The 21,291-nt window shown below is 43.5% G+C and overlaps 2 long non-coding RNA genes across 2 annotated transcripts in view; one reads left to right on the forward strand and one right to left on the reverse strand.

The window, feature by feature from the left end:
• Positions 1-10,737, forward strand: part of LOC116966267 — a 19,013-nt gene extending 8,276 nt beyond the window's left edge. The window contains exon 3 of the long non-coding RNA XR_004409955.1: positions 10,726-10,737. This is a non-coding gene — a long non-coding RNA (uncharacterized LOC116966267). The remainder of the gene's footprint in view (positions 1-10,725) is intronic.
• Positions 10,738-10,914: 177 nt separating this feature from the next.
• LOC116966266 lies at positions 10,915-20,595 on the reverse strand. The gene is made up of 3 exons (XR_004409954.1): positions 20,273-20,595; positions 12,085-12,184; positions 10,915-10,949 (listed from the first exon to the last, which is right to left on the reverse strand). It is a non-coding gene; the product is annotated as an uncharacterized LOC116966266 (long non-coding RNA).
• Positions 20,596-21,291: the final 696 nt, after the last annotated feature.

Raw genomic sequence — 21,291 nt, forward strand, 5'->3', positions numbered from 1 at the left:
CACGGAAACATCTCGGCCCTACAAGTCCGTGCCGAACAACTTTTTTCCCTTAGTCCCACCTGCCTGCACTCATACCATAACCGTCCATTCCCTTCTCATCCATATGCCCATCCAATTTATTTTTAAATGATACCAACGAACCTGCCTCCACCACTTCCACTGGAAGCTCATTCCACACAGCTACCACTCTCTGAGTAAAGAAGTTCCCCCTCATGTTACCCCTAAACTTCTGTCCCTTAATTCTGAAGTCATGTCCTCTTGTTTGAATCTTGCCTATTCTCAAAGGGAAAAGCTGGTCCACATCAACTCTGTCTATCCCTCTCATCATTTTAAAGACCTCTATCAAGTCCCCCCTTAACCTTCTGCGCTCCAGAGAATAAAGACCTAACTTATTCAACCTTTCTCTGTAACTTAGTTGTTGAAACCCAGGCAACATTCTAGTAAATCTCCTCTGTACTCTTTCTATTTTGTTGACATCCTTCCTATAATTGGGCGACCAAAATTGTACCCCATACTCCAGATTTGGTCTCACCAATGCCTTGTACAATTTAACATTACATCCCAGCTTCTATATTCAATGCTCTGATTTATAAAGGCTAGCATACCAAAAGCTTTCTTTACAACCCTATCTATATGAGGTTCCACCTTCAAGGAACTATGCACGGTTATTCCCAGATCCCTCTGTTCAACTGTATTCTTCAATTCCCTACCATTTACCATGTACGTCCTATTTTGATTTGTCCTGCCAAGGTGTAGCACCTCACATTTATCAGCATTAAACTCCATCTGCCATCTTTCAGCCCACTCTTCCAACTGGCCTAAATCACTCTGTAGACTTTGGAAATCCTCTTCATTATCCACAACATTATCTTGGTATCATCTGCATACTTATTAATCCAATTTACCATCCCTTCATCCAGATCATTGATGTACATGTACATATTATTGTAATGTACACTACTAATAAATAAAATTATAAATTCAACTGTATTATTTTCTGATTAAGACTTTAATTCGGTTTGATTTTAAAGAAGAAACAATCCAGTGTTTAAACCGTGCCCCATTAATAATGAGATCCACCAGAATGACCAGGAACATGGCTTCAGATGTACGTCAGATACATTTAATTGTAGGATAAGACCTTGTGTATAAAATCAGAGTCCATGGAAACACAGTGTTCCCTAAATTATGACCAAGTTAGGATGGTACACAAGGCAAAGTTTTCACTTGAAGTTTGAACCACCAAAGGGCAGTGGAGATACATACCTTGGTCTCCTGGTTTCCTGGCCCATATTTATCCCTCAGTAAATAGGAACATATTGAGGACAAATTGGAGACCATATTTTCTACATAACTACACTAGCTATACTTCAACTTCTGGCATGTTTATTTGATAATGGTTTACACAGGGGATGGTGACACAATCACCACATGGTCAGATCATTGCAGAACACCACCTGAACAGCATCATACAGCAGACTCCTCATGGCAACGCAGGTACACAGGACAATCCACATTGCATAAATAATGCTTCAATTGACCACAACAAGTCTGAAATAAATTTCTCAACAACATAAGCACAAACAGATACTTTTCTATCCAAAATATATTGTTCTTTTCTCCTTGTAACAAAGATAACATTGTCATTGATAATTTGGGGGAATCTGTGCTGCATTAAGGATGTCTTCATGTACTTTACCTGTAGGCTTGTGCTTTCTTTGATACCACACCACTACCAGTACAATGACGAGGAGAAGAGCCAGGCCTCCGATAATTACAACAGTTCTGATAATGAAAGTGTAATTCCCTGTCAAAATAATAAACGCAGAGTTCACATTTGTAGAATAAATGCGCATCATTCAAAAGCTCCCCCAAAGACCAGGCATTAACCACACTGACTAATTTAGATCAGAAGTCTTGAGTTTAACTTGTGATCCAGATTAACTGAGACACAAGGTACTGCAGATGATAGTTTACCAATAAAAGACACAAGGTGTTGGAGAAACTCAGCAGGTTAGGCAGGTGACATTTCGGGTCGCAGCCCTTTAGTCTGAAGTAGGGTCCCAACCCAAAACCTCACCTATCCATGTTCTCCAGCGATTCCGCCTGACCCACTGAGTTACTCCAGCATATTGTGTCTTTTTTCCCCCAGATTAATTGACCTTACTTAAAAACATAGAAACATAGACAATAGGTGCAGGAGTAGAGGCCATTCGGCCCTTCGAGCCTGCACCATTCGCCATTCAATATGATCATGGCTGATCATCCAACTCAGTATCCTGTACCTGCCTTCTCTCCATACCCCCTGATCCCTTTAGCCACAAGGGCCACATCTAACTCCCTCTTAAATATAGCCAATGAACTGTGTGGCCTCAACTACCTTCTGTGGCAGAGAATTCCAGAGATTCACCACTCTCTGTGTGAAAAATGTTTTTTTCATCTCGGTCCTAAAGGATTTCCCCTTACCCTTAAACTGTGACCCCTTGTTCTGGACTTCCCCAACATCGGGAACAATCTTCCTGCATCTAGCCTGTCCAACCCCTTAAGAATTTTGTACGTTTCTATAAGATCCCCCCTCAATCTTCTAAATTCTAGCGAGTACAAGCCGAGTACAAAGATCAGAGAGCCACAACGTGCCTCAGTAGCCATCAGTTAGAGACTGTAAACATTCACACAAGTTTCTATTTCTTGGTTACAATCAGCTGACATTTCTCAGGCAGGAGATGGGAGCTGATGGTTGGCTGATAAAGTAGCTGATTCAGCTGTGATACTTCCCATTGTACAATGGACAAATGTCTATCAAAGTCTAAGCCTGGAACAATGGTTGAATGAGCACTGCTGACAACAGAGTGGGCATTGCCCTTGTGCTTCAATCCTCTCTAACCAGGAGCACAAGAACTGTAAACGTTATATTCAGGAGTAGGCCATTCGGCCCTTCGAGCCTGCACCGCCATTCAATATGATCATGGCTGATCATCCAACTCAGTATCCTGTACCTGCCTTCTCTCCATACCCCCTGATCCCTTTAGCTACAAGGGCCACATCTAACTCCCTCTTAAATATAGGCAATGAACTGTGTGGCCTCAACTACCTTCTGCGGGAGAGAATTCCAGAGATTCACCACTCTCTGTGTGAAAAATGTTTTCCTCATCTCGGTCCTAAAAGATTTCCCCCTTATCCTTAAACTGTGACCCCTTGTTCTGGACTTCCCCAATATCGGGAACAATCTTCCTGTATCTAGCCTGTCCAACCCCTTAAGAATTTTGTAAGTTTCTATAAGAAACTTGTTTGTTAACGTATGACCCAAAAGACATGTCTTTTCCCACATTTCATCAGTAATAATATGTGAAATGTGAAATAGGTTGCTTCATCAAATACAATACCTGTACAACTAGAGATTTATTGACAGAGTCATCTATTTACCTTGTTGCTTTGTGTTCCTAGTCACAGACGTATATTCAGTAACACGGCTCATGTCAGGTACTGGGGTCACATTGGTTTCTGGAAAATAAGTATTTTATTTTCTGATTAAGACTTTAATTTGGTTTGATGTTAAACAAGCAACAATCCAGTGTTTAAACTGTACCCCATTAATAATGAGATCCACCAGAATGACCAGGAACATGACTTCAGATGTACGTCAGATACATTTAATTGTGGGATAAGAGCATGCGTATAAAATCAGAGTCCATGGAAACAAAGTGTTCCCTAAATTATGACCATGTTAGGATGGTACACAAGGCAAAGTTTTCACTTGAAGTTTGAACCACCAATGTGCAGTGGAGATACATACCTTGGTCTCCTGGTTTACTGGCCCATATTTATCCCTGTTTGTTAACGTATGAACAAAAGACATGTCTTTTCCCACATTTCGTCAGTAATAATAATATTCATTTCCAATTCCCATTTCTGTTTCGTTTCTAACGTGTTTCCTTTTACATAATCTTGAAGTCCTTTATATAAATCCTGGTTTAACCAGATGAGTGTTTGAGTACACAACGGCATGCAGTAAAACATGACATAGATCAGGTCATGACATAGATCAGATTAAGGGGGGGGGGGGGGGGGGGGTGTTCAGGAAGTGTTATTTGAAATTTGAGAATTCATTGATCATAACAGAGTTAGACAACTCAAACTAGAAGAAAATATTCCACTCAAATTTCAGGATCAATAAGCGACATCAAAACTCAATCATGACTCTAAGTATGAAGAACAAACCCTTATCACTTACTATTGTCCTTCTGATAGTACGGGACAAAAAGTCGGGGCAGGTCTTGATCAAACAAAACACATCTCCAGTTCCCTCTGCCTCTCTCAGCTTTCTGAATAACCAGACTCAGTGATTTATCTCTCCAGGTCAGTGTCTTTTCTCCAACACGTTTTCCATCACCATTGATCCAAACCAGTCTCATTGGCCCAATGACGTTAGACACAGAGCAGGTCAGGGTAACGTTGTCTCCCTCAGTCACTGCATCAGACGGTTCAGCTGTGACTGTGGAAACATGCAGGTTGTTTACATTTTAAACAATAAGTTCATCAGTAAACTCAGTGGAAACATTCTGACTCCTACCTTTCACTGTGATTAGGTCAATGTTGGGAAATAGATTTGATTCCAGAAAACAGGCGTAAACTCCGGCATCTTGAAACACAACGGGGACAATCCTCACATTGAAATCCTTGCCATCGAAGAGTTTCCCTGAGGTCACCAGTCGATTCACGAAGTTGGTCCCATTGACATTGATGATGATGGGCTGAGAACGTTCTGCAGATGCTATTGATTTCCACTGTTGATGGGGATGAGGTGACCAGGTCCACTCAGCACGGGAATAGCCATCACCATCACTCCCAGAACAAACCAGGTGAAGTTCACTGTGACCGGTGCTGGAGCGGTAAAGTGTCTATCTCCCCCTATGTAAATCTGTATCAGAGAGACAGAGGATAACTCCTTTCAGTATTACAGTTACTGTGCCATACACAGATTCTCAACCGTATTCTTATAAACATTTGTGGTGTTTTGTTCAACTGATCAAGTTTCAAATGTAAACATATTTCATGAATGCCGCACTAAACTCATCAGATCTTTATAAAATACAATGTGCTGTACGGCAGTAAGTTGTAGTGAAGTTTGGATATTCCACTCTACATTTCAACATGAGGTTGGCCCCCACACCCGGACTGTCCGGGAATGTCCCGGGATGGAATGAAACCTCCCGGAGACTCCCGAGAGCGGTGTGGGAGGTGAATGTCTCTGTCAGTCTGCAGGAGGTGGTTCAGGTTCAGGTTCAGGTTCAGGTTCAGGTTCGGGTTCGGGTTCAGGTTCAGGTTCAGGTTCAGGTTCGGGTTCAGGTTCAGGTTCAGGTTCGGGTTCGGATTCAGGTTCAGGTTCAGGTTCAGGTTCAGGTTCGGGTTCGGGTTCAGGTTCAGGTTCAGGTTCGGGTTCGGGTTCGGGTTCAGGTTCAGGTTCAGGTTTAGGTTCGGGTTCAGGTTCAGGTTCGGGTTCAGGTTCAGGTTCAGGTTCAGGTTCGGGTTCAGGTTCGGGTTCAGGCTGTGGGCAGAAGCAGCCCAGAGGATGCCTGCATGGGGACTGACCCGGACATGTTGGCACTTCAAGTGGATCGGCTCATTCCCATTATTCCCACCATCCCTCTCCCATTCACACCCATTGATTCCCTGTCCTTCCCTGTTCCCGGGTCCTGCTCCCAGCTGAATGCTGATCCCAAGCCCGAGTCTGCAGCAGCTGGAATCACTTCAAGCAACACCAGACTCGGAGAGAAGGGTCAGTGTGGGGAGAGGGGATGGATAGTTGTTCAGTGTTGATGTGTGGGTCGGGACCCCCAGTGTGTGTGTGAGCAGCAAGTGCTGGTGACTACACTTTCTATCTGACACTTTGACGTGAGTCTTGTATCAGTATCTCAGTCTCAGATACAGGGGCATTGATGGCAAGATGAGTCCTGTATCTCAGTCTCAGTCTCAGATACTGGAGCATTGATGGCAAGATGAGTCCTGTATCAGTATCTCAGTCTCAGATACTAGTGCATTGATGGCAAGATGAGTCCTGTATCAGTATCTCAGTCTCAGATACTGGAACATTGATGGCAAGATGAGCCCTGTATCTGTATCTCAGTCTCAGATACTGGAGCATTGATGGCAAGATGAGTCCTGTATCTCAGTCTCAGATACTGGAGCATTGATGACAAGATGAGCCCTGTATCAGTATCTCAGTCTCAGATACTGGAGCATTGATGGCAAGATGAGCCCTGTATCTCAGTCTCAGATACTGGAGCATTGATGACAAGATGAGTCCTGTATCAGTATCTCAGTCTCAGATACTGGAGCATTGATGGCAAGATGAGTCCTGTATCTCAGTCTCAGATACTGGAGCATTGATGGCAAGATGAGCCCTGTATCAGTATCTCAGTCTCAGATACTGGAGCATTGATGGCAAGATGAGTCCTGTATCTGTATCTCAGTCTCAGATACAGGAGCATTGATGACAAGATGAGTCCTGTAGCAGTATCTCAGTATCAGATACTGGAGCATTGATGACAAGATGAGTCCTGTATCTCAGTCTCAGATACTGGAGCATTGATGACAAGATGAGTAATGTATCAGTATCTCAGTCTCAGATACTGGAGCATTGATGGCAAGATGAGTCCTGTATCTGTATCTCAGTCTCAGATACTGGAGCATTGATGGCAAGATGAGCCCTGTATCAGTATCTCAGTCTCAGATACTGGAGCATTGATGGCAAGATGAGTCCTGTATCAGTATCTCAGTCTCAGATACTGGAGCATTGATGGCAAGATGAGTCCTGTATCAGTATCTCAGTCTCAGATACTGGAGCGTTGATGACAAGATGAGTCCTGTATCTCAGTCTCAGATACTGGAGCATTGATGACAAGATGAGTCCTGTATCTCAGTCTCAGATACTGGAGCATTGATGGCAAGATAAACTGACAAAATACTTTACTGAACAATGGTTACAGAAAGACATCTCCCTCCTGTGCTGTGTGTGTGTCTGTCACACAGAGACAAGCAGGCAGCTGCTCCACACAGAGACTTTCTGGAAACTTCTCCCTGATCATTGCAGCATTTTATACTGGAGAGCAGTTGGTCACGGCCACAGTTCTTCACGGAGCGCACACATAATATTACAAAAAACACCGTGATACATGTGTCTACTTGATATCCAATGGGATGTGTGCACACTTACTGGTGTCTACAGTAAAATCTCCGTTCCTTGTGTGAAGAATGTTTCCGTTTTGCCACATTTCACACACATACAACTTCCCATCCACTGCCACAGTTCTTCACGGAGCGCACACATATAATATTACAAGAAGCACCGTGATACAAGTGTCTACTTCTCAATTTGAGAAGGAGAAGGTTAAATCGGAAGTGGCAGTGATACAGTTGAACAAAGGGGACTATGAAGGCATGAGAGGGGAGCTGGCCAAGGTAGACTGGAAAGGGATCCTAGCAGGAATGACGGTGGAACAGCAATGGCAGGAATTTCTGGGCATAATCCGGAAGACGCAGGATCATTTCATCCAAAAAGGAAGAAAGATTCTAAGGGGAGTAGGAGGCAACCGGGGCTGACAAGAGAAGTTAGGGATAGAATAAAACTAAAAGTAAAGATGTATAACACAGCAAATAGTAGCCGGAAGCCAGAGGATTGGGAAACTTTCATAGAACAACAGAAGGAAACAAAACGGGCAATACGGGGTGAAAAGATGAAGTTCGAGGGGAAGCTGTCCAGGAATTTAAAGAAGGACAGTAAAAGCTTCTTTAGATATATTAAGGGGAAAAGAGTAGCAAAGTCAAATGTGGGTCCCTTGAAGGCAGACACAGGTGAAATTGTTATGGGCAACAAGGGAATAGCAGAAGAGTTGAACAGGTACTTCGGATCTGACTTCACTAAGGAAGACACAAACAATCTCCCAGGTATACTGGAGGACAGAGGATCTAAGGGGGTCGAGGAACTGAAAGGAATTTGCATTAGGCGACAAATGGTATTGGGTAGGCTAATGGGACTGAAGGATGATAAATCCCCTGGGCCTGATGGTCTACATCCCAGGGTCCTCAGGGAGGTGGCACTAGAAATAGTGGATGCATTGGTGATCATTTTCCAATGTTCAATAGATTCAGGATCAGTTCCTGTGGAGTCAAGGGATGTGGGGAGAAGGCAGGCACGGGTTATTGATTGGAGACGATCAGCCATGATCACAATGAATGGCGGTGCTGGCTCAAAGGGCCGAATTGCCTCCTCCTGCACCCATTTTCTATGTTTCTATATCCAATGGGAGGTGTTTGCACTCACTGGTGTTTACAGTAAAATCTCCGTTACTTGTGTGAACAATGGTTCCGTTTTCCCGCACTTCACACACATACAGCTTCCCATCCTCCACTGTAACGTGTCGAACCATCAGATAGACCGTGTTATCCAGGCGGATCTGATCAGTGTTGCTCCTGTTCTGCTGGGATGAGTCCATGGGTCTCCAGTGAAGACTGACTGTATCTGAGAGTCTGGAGATGGTGCAGCTGAGTGTGACGTCACTGCCCAGCAGAGCCCTCTGTGGACTTGCCTCAACTGTGAAAAACAGATCAATGAGATTCAGAGTGAGTAGTGGTTTGTACAAGTCAAGTCCCAGATAGGACAATGACATTCTTGCTTGCTGCAGCACAACAGAATATTGTAGGCATCAATACAGAACAGATCAGTGTGTCCATATACCATAGAATATTTATATATACACACATAAATAAACAGATAAAGTACAATAGGCTGTTATAGTTCAGAGTTTGTTTGAAGTTGTGTTTAATAGTCTGATGGCTGTGGGGAAGATACTGTTCCTGAACCTGGATGTTGCAGATTTCAGGCTCCTGTACCTTCTACCTGATGGTAGTGGAGAGATGTGTGTGTGGCCAGGATGGTGTGGGTCTTTGATGATACTGCCAGCCTTTTTGAGGCAGCGACTGCGATAGATCCCCTCGATGGGAGGGAGGTCAGAGCCGATGATGGACTGGGCAGTGTTTACTACTTTTTGTAGTCTTTTCTGCTCCTGGACGCTCAAGTTGCCGAACCAAGCCACGATGCAACCGGTCAGCATGCTCTCGACTGTGCACCTGTAGAAGTTAGAGAGAGTCCTCCTTGACATACCGACTCTCCGTAATCTTCTCAGGAAGTAGAGGAGCTGATGAGCTTTCTTTATAATTGCATCAGTGTTCTGGGACCAGGAGAGATCTTTGGAAAGATGCACGCCCAGAAATTTGAAACTCTTGACCCTTTCAACCATCGACCCGTTGATATAAACGGGACTGTGGGTCCCCATCCTACCCCTTCCAAAGTCCACAATCAGTTCCTTGGTTTTGCTGGTGTTAAGGGCCAGGTTATTGTGCTGGCACCATATGGACAGTTGCTCGATCTCTCTTCTATATTCTGACTCATCCCCATCAGTGGTACGTCCCACAATAGTGGTGTTGTCGGCGAACTTGATGATGGAGTTCGCATTGTGACCGGCTACGCAGTCATGAGTATAGAGTGAGTACAGCAGGGGGCTGAGCACGCAGCCTTGAGGTGCTCCCGTGCTGATTGTTATCGAGGCTGACACATTTCCACTAATACGAACAGACTGTGGTTTGTGGATGAGGAAGTCGAGGATCCAATTGCAGAGGGACGCGCAGTGACCCAGTTCTGTGAGTTTGGTAACCAGCTTGGAGGGGATGATTGTATTAAATGCCGAGCTGTAATCGATGAATAACAGCCTGACATATGACATTCAGGCCCCGCCACAGCTGCCGAACATCTGTCTCATACTCCAGCTTGGAGCAGAAGTCCCTTTTGGCCTTTTGATAGCCTTACCAAGGTCGTATCTGGGCTTCTTGTAGACCTCTGTATCTCCAGACCTGAATGTCCGGGATCTGGACTTCAGAAGAGTGCGGATCTCATGGTTCATCCAATAACTGGGCTTAAAGCTGACAGCCTAGCTGAAAGTCAGAACAACTTCTCCCCCAGTGCTCTCAGACCCCTGACACATGTGGCTGGTCACATTGACCCAGTGAAATGCCGGCTGTTCACCGTGGGGCTGCAGGTGGAACCGGCAACATACAGGCATTGTTGTATTTACACATTCTCTGTTTCAAATATTCACAAACTGTTGAATATGCATCTATTTCCACTCCTTCTCGGTGTATTTGATTGGTCTCAAGAGGTTAACTCTATGACAGAGCCCATGTTCCACAGGTCATGGATGGACTTCCATCCACCTGGTCACAGGGTAACATTAAGTAGCAGTGTTACCCCGGGACCACTACACGGACACATTGGTTCCATACCACCTTGCTTGCCGCGAACACCTTACCCTGTGCCGGCCAGAAGACCATGGTATTCGCTGTGGCTAGATTCATTGATTTGCTGTTCCCAGTGAAGTCATCAAACTATTATCACCCATCCCTGCTGATCATTACAGAATCAATGAACAAAATCACTTCCCCAGTTGTTTGACTTTTCACCGGGTGGAAGAAGTCTCACAATTCCTGCCATCTCTCATCATTCATTATAGGTGACAATATTTACAGAAATTAATTCAACATTATTGATCCTTATCGCACCCACTCACCTTTCATCCCAAATAGTTCATATTGTTTCAGGATTTGCTTTATCGGTTCTGTTTGATTCAAAGTGAAAATTCCCGCCAATTTAAATGTGGGTTTATCAATTGTTAGATCAAGGGTATTGGTATTCACTTTCATCTCCGGGTACAAGTTGCCAGCGGCGTTATCTTTGATCCAATAGTTCTCCGTTCGTTTAAAGGTCGACAATTTTCCGATTTCCTTCCCTGAGTGTGGTTTCCATTCCCAGACAACAACAGTGTACTTCTCAGCATTGTCCGGTCCATTTAACACAATGTCATCTCCATTATCCAAGAAATACATTCGATTTCTGTTTTCTGTTGCGAATACGAACAATGAAGAATTAACATTTAAAACACATTTTCCCCACCCACCCCATATCTGTAATCATTAATTTTGAACTGAATTTAATTCCAGACAGTTGTGATCTTCCTTGGAAACCCCAGTGAGGAAGTCACATAGAAACATAGAAATTAGGTGCAGGAGTAGGCCATTCGGCCCTTCGAGACAACAACAGTCACGATTTGCGAAGAGATGTGTGTGTGGAATAACTTGGCCTGATTGATGCAGGGATATTTCATCACATGAGTGAGTGAGTGAGTGAGTGAGTGAGTGGGGGAAAGGGGGGGAGGGAGGGAGGATGGGAGACGGAGGTGGGGATAGGGGGTTGTGTTGGGGTTAGTGGAGGAACTACACCTGGTTTTGAAGGTACTTTGTGGGAGCGTGAAGTGAAGACATTGCGTCTGGTTCTCGGGCTGCGACTGGATCGATGTTCGGGAGGATAGTGTGGACAACCGTGTCAAAGGCTGCAGAGGCTGAGCGGGATGAGGAGGGAGAGTTCAACTCTGCTACAAGTTCACAGGATGCCATTTCTGACTTTGATAAGGACCGTGTCGGTGCAGGAGAAGGAGAGGGAGTTGATGGGATGGGCTCAGAAATGGAGGTCCAGCAAGGATGGGGTGGATTTGTGAAGGAGCAACACATTCAGGGAAGTGGAATGGAGGTCCAGCAAGGATGGTGTGGATTTGTGAGGCAGCAACACATACAGGGATGTGGAATGGAGGTCCAGCAAGGATGGTGTGGATTGGTGAGGCAGCAACACATACAGGGATGTGGAATGGAGGTCCAGCAAGGATGGTGTGGATTTGTGAGGAGGCAGCAACACATACAGGGATGTGGAATGGAGGTCCAGCAAGGATGGTGTGGATTTGTGAGAAAGCAACACATACAGGGATGTGGAATGGAGGTCCAGCAAGGATGGTGTGAGTTTGTGAAGCATCAACACATTCAGGGATGTGGAATGGAGGTCCAGCAAGGATGGTGTGGATTTGTGAGGCAGCAACACATTCAGGGATGTGGAGAGGAAAGTGAGATTGACAATACGGTGCGGGTTTACACGGACAATGATAATTAATGCAAGGTGATTGTGACCGGTGAAGAGAAAGTACTTACTCTGTGTGGAAACTGGTTGAAGCAGGAAAACAAAGAAACTGAACATCAAACCAGCTGGCAAACTGTTGCAGAGAGACCTCGGCCTCATTTTGTACATTCTCTGTTTGGAAACAAGGTGCAGTTTTAGACTAAGGATCAGTAGATTGGTAGTTGGCAAATGTTGTATTGAGTACAGCCAGTTTGAAACTCCTGACCCTGAGGCATTTTAGAATTGGCCGCACACAATTACACGGGGAAAATACATTCGCTTGGAGGACTCTGCTGCTGGAATATTGTCACTTCAGTAATCTGGGGTGTGACCACCATATTCAACTGCTATTGTCCCAAATCATTCATCTGTACTCCGCATTTTCTATGTTTGACTCAATTACCTCCGACCACTGGTAAAATGTCCTCAACTAAATCAGACCTCGCTAGTGAGTTAATGAACAGAGAAGGCAACACAATGGCAAGGGACATTCAATATTCTCAAACGGTCCCAAGATGTTGCCGGCGAAACAGGAACAAAAGTATTCAATTTAGATTGACTAGGAAACGGAGACGAGGAAACACTTTTTCTCACAGAGAGTTGTGAGTCTGTGGAATTCTCTGCCTCAGAGGGCGGTGGAGGCCGGTTCTCTGGATGCTTTCAAGAGAGAGCTAGGTAGGGCTCTTAAAGATAGTGGAGTCAGGGGATATGGGGAAAAGGCAGGAACGGGGAACTGATTGCGGATGATCAGCCATGATCACATTGAATGGCGGTGCTGGCTGCAAGGGCCGAATGGCCTCAACTCCTGCACCTGTTGTCTATTGTCTATTGACACCAGTAGGACAATGTCATATGCTGGTCATTTAGCTGTGGGAAATAAAGGAGACAAAACAAAATTAATAAAGTTTGTATGCCCTTGTCAAATCTAAAGTGGAACAAGCTGATTGAATGAGTGATAAATCACAACTTACAGGACATCCAACATTGTTCAGTTTGTGGATACCTGTTAAACCACTCTTTGACATGAAGTGAGACTGCAGTGAGGTCACCTACCTTGTGAGAAGAGACTGATGGTGAACGAGTACAGAGACTGAGTGACAAAGCTCCAAGCACGGCAACACACTGAGATTCACAGTCTCACACAGTTTCTTTGGAAGGGCAAACGCCCATCCTCTTTCTATCCAGCTCAGGATTCACACACCATTTGTGTTGATAATGTTTGCGTTAGATTAAAAATCATCTTGGAAAAGCTAATTTGGACAAAACAGATCGGGAATTTCCTGAGCTCACAAATACATTGGATAAGTTTAGACTTGGAACCTCCTTATATTAAATGCTATTAGTGGGTGGCAAATGTCTAAGATAATGGCAAACGAGGGAATCTGCTGTTTTGTAACGAAGGGAACATGGTCAATATTCACGCCTTGCAGCTGTGTTAGAGCTTTAGCTCAAGTTCAAGTTCAAGTGAGTTTATTGTCATGTGTCCCTGATAGGACAATGAAATTCTTGCTTTGCTTCAGCACAACAGAACATAGTAGGCATTGACAACAAAACAGATCAGTGTGTCCATCTACCATTATATGTCCATATACCATTATAGCAGTTTAAATCTATATCCAAATGTAGCACATCACGGTGGGTTTAGGGGGTTACAAATAAGGTACATTTAAGAATCAGGATCATACATTATTTTCAAACTTAGTACAATATTGAATGTAAATTTTCTCCCAAGCTTTTAATTTCATTAAAGGAGGAACCTGCAGCCAATATTTTCATTAGCATCCAAATAGTTCCTGCATCTTGCAGTGTTCTCCAAGTTCAACATCACAGAGTGCACCAAGACCTTCACAGCCTCTGTAAATAACCCACATAACCATCTTGCAGTGTTCTCCAAGTTCAACATCACAGAGTGCACCAAGACCTTCACAGCCTCTGTAAATAACCCACATAACCACCTTGCATTTCTCTAAAACAAATGTCACCATTTGAAGTGGTGATGATGTGTAAAATCATACTGAAGAATGTTTGATGGACGTGTGATCTTGAACGGTACTGGGGCACTAAATCATTTGCAAAGGAAATGCTGCAGTGAATAGCTAGTTGGCAAGTGTTGTATTGAGCACAGCCACTTTTAAAACCCTGGGCCAGGACCATTTGAGAATTAACCGCACACAATTACACGGGGAAGGACCATTCCTCTGTGGAATCTGCCACTGGAATATTATCACTGCTGTCATCTGGGATTTCACAACCACATTCAGTCGCTTTGCCTTGACTGAAACGACTCATCTGTACGTCGACAGTTTAATTCTTGACCCACTTCCTTCCTGCTTCTCGGTAGAATGGTTTTAACTCATTTGTACCTCACTAGTCAGTCAATTAATTGAGCGAGCGGGCAACAGAATGGCGAGGACGTTGAACATCCTCAATCAGTCCCAGAGGATTGCCGGAGAAATGGGACAAATAAAATCCACATGAGCAGCGATACATTAGATTGACCAGAAAGCCCAAATGGGTAAAATGGCAGATGCTGATAATTTAGATTCATTAAGTTTCTAGTGGAAATAATGGAGACAGAAATACATTGATAAAGTTTAGTGTTGGAAGGAACTGCAGATGCTGCTTTACACAGAATATAGACAAGTAACTGGGCGGGTGTAACTGGGCGGGAAAGGCAGCATCTCTGGAGAGAAGGAATGGGTGACGTTTCGGTTCAAAGAAGTCTGGGTCAGAAGAAGGGTCTCGACCCGAAACATTACCCATTCTTTCTCTCCAGATGCTGCCTGTCCCACTGAGTTACTCCAGCATTTTGTGTCTCTCTTCATTATTCATTACGTTTCTATGTCCTTGTAAAATCTAAAGCTGAACAGACTGGTACAGTCTAATAAATGGTTGTAGGAGTGGAATATCACACGTTAGAAATTATTGAACACACAGTTCCGTTTCTAGATCCCATTTAAACCACACCTTTACCTACGAATATCACACGTTAGAAATTTAAAACCTTACATCTAAATCTACAAGTTATCCCTGGAACTCTCTTGGTGCTAAGCCTAATAGTAAATCAACTCCCTGGGAAATGCGAGGACGATTAACAGGCAGATCCCAGCGCAGTGAGATTTGTGATGCGACTGGCTGGCCTGCTTTACCACCCCGGCATAGCGCCTCTTCAACCCCCTGCTCCTAGCAAGAAAGAGCCCTGGACAACTGCTAAAGGGAGGAATAACAACAAACCTCCTAAACAACAATGTGTACAACTGGAGAACAGATATGCTCCCCTGCTGCAGGATCCTGGATCCCCGTTTGACGACCTGGATAATTTTTCATTTGCTCACAACGGTGTAGGAGCTGAAAGTAACTCAGAAAGTAAAAGGCTACATAAAAAGCTAAAGACTGGGCCTGAGACTCTGATTGTGGGTGACTCTGCTGTTAAAGATATGTGAAGCTTTTGCAGTAAGAACACCAACGTTTTATGCTTCCCCAAGGACATGGTAACTGACATGAGAGAAAAAATCATGGATATCGTGACTGAGCACCCAACGGTGAAATACATCATATTGCACATAGGGTCAAATGATGTTGTGAAACAGCAGTCTGAAGTACTGAAGCAAGACTTTATTGATCTGCTAAACACAGTCAGCTGTCTGAACATTGAAGTGTCCATCAGTGGGCCACTGCCGCCCGTCGGAAAAGGAGTCGAGAAATTTTCAAGACTTTTGAGTCTTAACACATGGCTTTCAACTGCATGTGCCCTCCTTTCAGTTACTTTTATTGACAATTTCAACTTTTTCTGGGATTGCAGACATCTTTTTAAAGCAGATGGACTATGCCTAAACAGGCTGGGAATACAACTTCATGTCAAACCTATTTTATCTCCTGCGTCACCCATCTGTTCCCTCTGCCAAGGACAGGAGACAGGAGGAATCAAAACATGAAGACGCCAAAACAAAACTCTGTGAAAGAGATCAAAAGGGAACTGCAGATGCTGGAATATCGAAGGTACACAAAATTTCTGGGGAAACTCAGCGGGTGCAGCAGCATCTATGGAGCGAAGGAAATAGGCAACGTTTCGGGCCCGTCTGAAGAAGGGTTTCGGCCCGAAACGACGCCTATTTCCTTCGCTCCATAGATGCTGCTGCACCCGCTGAGTTTCCCCAGCAATTTTGTGTACCTTCTGTGAAAGAGAGCCTGTTCAGCCCCCGCCTGAAGAGAGCTTTGGCCATGACAGACATCAGCGCAGAGAGGAAGAGTCCCCACCTCCCACCTTACCAACAAATTCACCTCCCTCCCCTCCCCAAACCCCATCCAGGTCACCCTTACCCCCTCTTCCCCTCTCTTGGAGTTCACTGACCATATGAAACAGCTGGTCACTGCTGGAACCAAATTCCCACCCCGTCCTACTCCCAGGTTCCGTCCCCCCAAATGCCCCACTGCCCCATCTCCCACCATTGGCTCTAAGTCCTCATCGAGTTCTGGCAAAATCACCAAAGGAACGACTTGCACCACCCCCACCTCTGCAACGAGGGCAGAATCATTCTCTGTCTCCACAGCATGATAACAGTACAGCACATTCCGTTACTTGTGTACAAAATACAGCAAGCTCTAACTGATATGTGCTGGGCTCAGGCTACAGGACAGATTGCACTCATGACTTTTTCCAGGATATGTCGGGGCCCAACACGCTGGTAGCTTGCTCAGTTCCAGTCCTAATAAGTAAACAAAAAAGGCAAAACAAGACGCACTCAACTCATTCTGCTAATTTATCGAATTTAGCACCCATTCCTCATCAGCCACAGCCAGCAGATAATGATTTTAACACACTAACCCTAGCTTTATTAAATGTCAGGTCTTTGGCAGGAAAAACATTTTTAATCAATGATTTTATTATCAGGCACAATCTTGATTGTTTGTTCTTAACTGAAACCTGGTTAGATCAAAACAACAGTGCTGCTGTTCTTATTGAATCAACTCCTCCCAACATCAGTTTTATAAGTGAGGTCAGAGAGCATAAGAAAGGAGGAGGAGTGGCTGTTCTGTTTAATGATTCCCTCCAATGCAAACAGATATCTTATGGAAACTTAGCCTCCTTTGAATATGTGGCTGTTAAGTTGAACTCTTCTTCCCGAGTTATGTTCCTAAATGTCTACAGGCCACCTAAATACTGTGCAGCCTTTTTTGAGGAATTTTCTGAACTACTGTCTACAATCTGTATTGACTTTGACTGTGTAGTTATTGTTGGTGATTTTAACATTCATGTTGACAAACTCCATGACAAAGGGACTAAAGAATTGTATTGTGTCATTGATATCTATGGACTGAATCAGCATGTGACAGAGCCCACACACAACAAAGGTCACACTCTGGACTTAGTCATGTCCAAGGGTGTTAGCATTTCTAAGGTTGTTGTGATTGATGCTGCCCTCTCTGATCATTCCTGTGTTTTCTTTGAGAGTGCTATCTCTGTGCAGACTAATGTTCAAAGAAAAGTAATCACAAAACGGTACATAACAGAAAACACCTGTGGAACATTTATTCAGGCTTTCTCCTCCACGCCCACTCTCCCTTGGGTCTCAGTAAATGAGCTTGTCGATAATTTCAATGTGAAAATTACAAATATTATTGATGCCATTGCACCCACTAAGGTGAAAGTGGTCTCTGGCAAAAAGAAGTCTCCATGGAGAAACGCCACGTTGGTAAAAATTGAAAAAAGAGAGTGTCGGAAAGTTGAACGTAGGTGGCGGAAAACAAATCTCCAGGTTCACTATTACATTTATAAAGAAAGACTTCGCATCTACAACTTGGAACTGAGAAATGCAAGGCAATCCTTCTTCTCTGACATAATTGCCAAAAACAATAATAATGCACGGGCCTTGTTTACTACTGTCGACAGGCTAACAAACCCTCCTGTGTCAGTAGCCCCTGAACTGCTTTCCACAAGGGCCTGTAATGAATTTGCCTCCTTCTTCACCGACAAAATTCAGCAAATGATGCAAGCATTCAGTGCCTCCACATCAGGTGCAGGACATGTGTTGTCCATGTGTCCACATAATCAATTCAAATACCATGACACAATTTTATGTTATTAATCATAAAACCTTGGAGGACATTATACAACATTTGAAATCCTCCTCCTGCTGCCTCGATATTCTACCAACAGGCCTTTTCAAAGGTGTATCAAACTGCATGACCTCAGACCTTCTACAGATTGTAAACACGCCCCTTCTCTCAGGTGTCTTCCCACAGGCCCTGAAAACTGCTGTTATCAAACCTCTCTTAAAAAAGAACAACTTAGACACTTCACTACTGAACAATTATAGACCAATATCAAACCTCACATTTCTCAGTAAAATCATTGACAAAGCTGTTTTTAAGCAGCTGAACAATTTCATGTTAATGGACAGCTGTTTTGATGTCTTCCAGTCAGGATTTAGACCACACCACAGCACCGAGACGGCTCTTGTTAAGGTCTTCAATGACATTCGCTTAAACACAGACAATGGCAAAATGTCAGTCTTAGTATTACTAGATCTCAGTGCTGCATTCGACACAGTCGATCACAACATATTACTAGACCGTCTGGAAAACTGGGTGGGACTTTCGGGCACAGCATTAAAATGGTTTGAATCCTACTTGAAGGATAGGGACTACTTTGTGTCTATAGGTAATTACACATCTGAGCGTGCAAACATTACATGTGGAGTTCCCCAGGGCTCCATTCTGGGGCCTCTTCTGTTTAACATCTACATGCTTCCACTGGCTCAGATCATGAAAAACATCAAAATATGTTACCATAGTTACGCAGACGACACACAAATCTATATAACAATATCACCAGGAGACTATAGTCCAATACAAGCACTGAGTAGATGCATTGAGCAAATCAACGATTGGATGAACCAGAATTTTCTCCAATTAAACAAAGAAAAAACTGAAATAATTGTTTTTGGAGCCAAGGAAGAACGATTAAAAGTTAGCACCCAGCTTCAAATGGTAATGCTAAAAACAACAAACCAAGCCAGAAACTTAGGAGTAGTCATGGACTCAGACCTGAACTTCAACAGCCACATAAAAACAGTAACAAAGTCAGACTACTATCACCTAAAGAATATATCAAGGATTAAAGGACTTATGTCTCAGCAGGATTTGGAAAAACTTGTCCATGCATTTATCTTCAGCAGGCTCGACTACTGTAACAGTGTCTTTACAGGTCTCCCTAAAAAGTCGATCAGACAGCTGCAGTTAATTCAGAACGCTGCTGCTCGAGTCCTCACTAAGACCAAAAAAGTAGATGACATTACTCCAGTTCTGAGGTCTTTACACTGGCTTCCTGTCTGTCAAAGAATTGATTTCAAAATACTACTGTTGATTTACAAAGCACTGAATGGTTTAGGGCCAAAATACATTTCTGATCTTCTGCTTAGCTACGAACCACCCAGACCTCTCAGATCGTCTGGGACAGGTCTGCTCTGTGTCCCCAGAGTCAGAACTAAACATGGAGAGGCAGCATTTAGTTTTTATGCACCACATATCTGGAACAAACTCCCAGAAAACTGTAGGTCTGCTGCAACTCTCAGCTCTTTTAAATCTAGACTGAAGACTTTTCTGTTTGCCGCTGCCTTTCAGTAAACAATACAATTGATTTATTACCTATACTGCACTGCAACATCTATTCCTGGTTTTATTCTATTTTCAATATTTTATTTGATTGCTTTTAATTTTGTAATTATTTTATCTGAATAATCTAATAATCGTTTTACATCTAAATGTCATTTTATATGTGTTTCTTTCCAATGCTTTTAATGTTTTATGTAAAGCACTTTGAATTACCTTGTTGTTGAAATGTGCTTTTAGCTCTGTTTTTTAAACTTTTAATATATCTTCTGTTTTCTTTTTCTCTTTTTCTTTTTCTATGGCTTGCTTCTTAACTCTTTTTCGAACTTTTCGTGTCTAAGGGTCTCTTTTGATCACTCTTTCACACACGTACTATCCTATTTAACTCTCTTTACTTTTCTGCTTTTCAAAGTTTAAAATATAAAGTGGTACAGGAAATGTATTATGTTGTTTTTGGCTTATATTATTGTAATGTACACTACTAATAAATAAAATTATATTTAAAAAAAAAATAAATACATAAAATAAATTATTGAACACAGAGTTCCGTTTCTAGATCCCATTTAAACCAACCTTTACCTGAAGTGAACCTGTAGTAAAGTGGCCTACCTTGTGGGAAGAGACTGATGGTGAACGAGTCCAGAGACTGGGCAGCAAAGCTCCAAGCACGGTGACACACTGACTTCCCCAGTCTCACGCTGTGTCTTATGAAACTACAGGACCTTCCTCTTCCTCTTCTACTCAGGGTTCAGACATCACTTCTGTTGAAAGTGTTTGTGTCAGTGTAAAACACATCTTGTCAAACCTTATTCGGCAAAGGAAAATGGGAATTTACTGAGCTCAAACATGCATTGGATGAGTTGAGACATGGAACCTCATCTTTCTAAATGGGAAGGGGGAAAAGGGGAAGTACAACGGGATCTGGGGGTCCTTGTTCATCAGTCTATGAAAGTAAGCATGCAGGTACAGCAGGCAGTGAAGAAAGCCAATTGGCTTTAATAACAAGAGGATTCGAATATAGGAGCAAAGAGGTCCTTCTGCAGTTGTACAGGGCCCTGGTGAGACCACACCTGCAGTATTGTGTGCAGTTTTGGTCCCCTAATTTGAGGAAGAACATTCTTGCTATTGAGGGAGCCCAGCGTAGGTTCACCAGGTTAATTCCCGGGATGGCGGGACTGTCATATGCTGAGAGAATGAAGCAGCTGGACTTGTACACTCTGGAGTTTAGAAGGATGAGAGGGTTTCTCATTGAAACATATAAGATTGTTAAGTATTTGGACACGCTAGAGGCAGGAAATATGTTTCCAATGTTTGGGGTGTCCAGAACCAGGGACCACAGTTTAAGAATAAGGAGTCGGACATTTAGAACAGAGACCAGGAAACACTTTTTCTCACAGAGAGTGGGAAGTCTGTGGAATTCTATGCCTCAGAGGGCGGTGGAGGCAGGTTCTCTGAATGCTTTCAAGAGAGAGCTAGATAGGGCTCTTAAAGATAGCCGAGTCAGGGAATATGGGGAGAAGGCAGGAACGGGGTACTGATTGGGGATGATCAGCCATGATCACATTGAATGGCGGTGCTGGCTGGAAGGGCCGAATGGCCTCTACTCCTGCACCTGTTGTCTATTGTCT

Source organism: Amblyraja radiata, chromosome 36 (assembly GCF_010909765.2).
Source record: "Amblyraja radiata isolate CabotCenter1 chromosome 36, sAmbRad1.1.pri, whole genome shotgun sequence".
Classification (NCBI taxonomy): Eukaryota; Metazoa; Chordata; class Chondrichthyes; order Rajiformes; family Rajidae; genus Amblyraja; species Amblyraja radiata.